At 29.3% G+C, this 1,545-nt stretch overlaps 1 non-coding gene across 1 annotated transcript; it reads left to right on the top strand.

Moving 5' to 3' along the window:
- The first annotated feature begins 285 nt into the window (after positions 1-285).
- Positions 286-392, top strand: LOC141503607 (U6 spliceosomal RNA). The gene has a single exon (XR_012472953.1). It is a non-coding gene; the product is annotated as a U6 spliceosomal RNA (small nuclear RNA).
- The last annotated feature ends 1,153 nt before the right edge of the window (positions 393-1,545 follow it).

The following is a 1,545-nucleotide window of genomic DNA, read 5'->3' as shown; positions in this document are numbered from 1 at the left end:
AGATAGATACTATTTATTATTCTAAGGAACAATCCATTTATTCCTTTGCTCTCTAGAGTTTTTAGTAGGAATGGGTGCTTTAGTTCATCAAAAGCTTTTTCAACCTCTATTGATATGCTCATTTTATTTAGGTCTGTTATTGATATAATTAAATATAATAATAGTTTTCCTAATATTGAACCAACCCTGCATTCCTTGGATAAATCCTACTTGGTCATAATATATTGTCCTAGTGATAACTTGTTGTAGTCATTTTGCTAAAATTTTATTTAAGATTTTTGCATCGTGCTTGCTTTGGCAGCACATATGCTAAAATTGGAACGATACAGAGAAGATTAGCTTGGACCCTGCTCAAGGATGATGCACAAATTTGTGAAGCATTCCATATTATTTTTACAATTTTCCCCTATTCTTCCTGCCCTCCCCCACCCCCACAGAAAGAATTGTTAGTCTTTACATTGTTTCCATGGTATACATTGATCTGAGTTGAATCTGATGAGAGAGAAATCATATCCTTAAGGAAAATAAATTAAGTATAAGAGAGAACAAAATTACATAATAAGATAATTTCAAAAGAAGATTTTTGCATCTATATTCATCAGGGAAATAAGTCTATAATTTTTCTTTCTCTGTTTTAATTCTTCCTGGTATATGTATCAGCACCATATTGGTGTCATAGAAAATGTTAGGCAGAGTTCTGTTTTCACCTATTTTTTCCAAAGAGTTTACATAGAATTGGTACCAATTGTTCCTGAAAAGGCTGATAGAATTCATTTGTGAATCCATCAGGTCCTGGAGATTTTTTCTTAGGGAGTCAATAATGGCTTGTTGAATATCTTTTTCTGAGTCAAGGTTATTTAGAGATTTAATTTCTCCTTCATTTAACATGAGCAGCTTATATTCTTGTAAATATTCATCGATTTCACTTAGATTATCAAATTTATTGGCATAGAGTTGGGAAAAATAACTTTCAATTATTACTTTAATTTCCTCCTCATTGGTGATGAGTTCATCTTTTTCATTTATGATACTGGAAATTTGGTTTGCTTCTTTCTTTTTTTTATTTAACTTAACCAGAGTTTTATCAGTTTCATTGTTTTTTTTAAAACCAATATGTTTTTATTTGTTCAATAGTTTTCTTGCTTTCAATTTTATTACATACTCTTTTAATTTTTATAATCTCTAATATGATATTTAATTGGATTTTTTAAATTTGTTCTTTCTCTCAATTTTTTATTTGCCTATTTAATTCATTGAGTTCCTCTTTCTCCAATGTTTCCATGTAAACATCTAAAGGTATAATATATCCTCTGATAGCTGCCTTGGCTCTGTCCAATAAATTTTGGTATTTTGTTTCATTATTGACATTATCTGGGATGAAATAATTAATTCTTACTATAATTTAATGTTTGAAGCACTCACTCTTTAAAATGAGGTTATTTAGTTTGCAATTAGTTTTGATTCTATATCTCTCCTGCACAATATTGCATGTGAATTTTATTCCATTATAACCTGAGAAAGATGTATTCACTATTTCTGTCTTTC

This window comes from Macrotis lagotis, chromosome X (genome assembly GCF_037893015.1).
Source record: "Macrotis lagotis isolate mMagLag1 chromosome X, bilby.v1.9.chrom.fasta, whole genome shotgun sequence".
NCBI lineage: Eukaryota > Metazoa > Chordata > Mammalia > Peramelemorphia > Peramelidae > Macrotis > Macrotis lagotis.
This window is presented reverse-complemented; position numbering and strand designations above follow the sequence as displayed.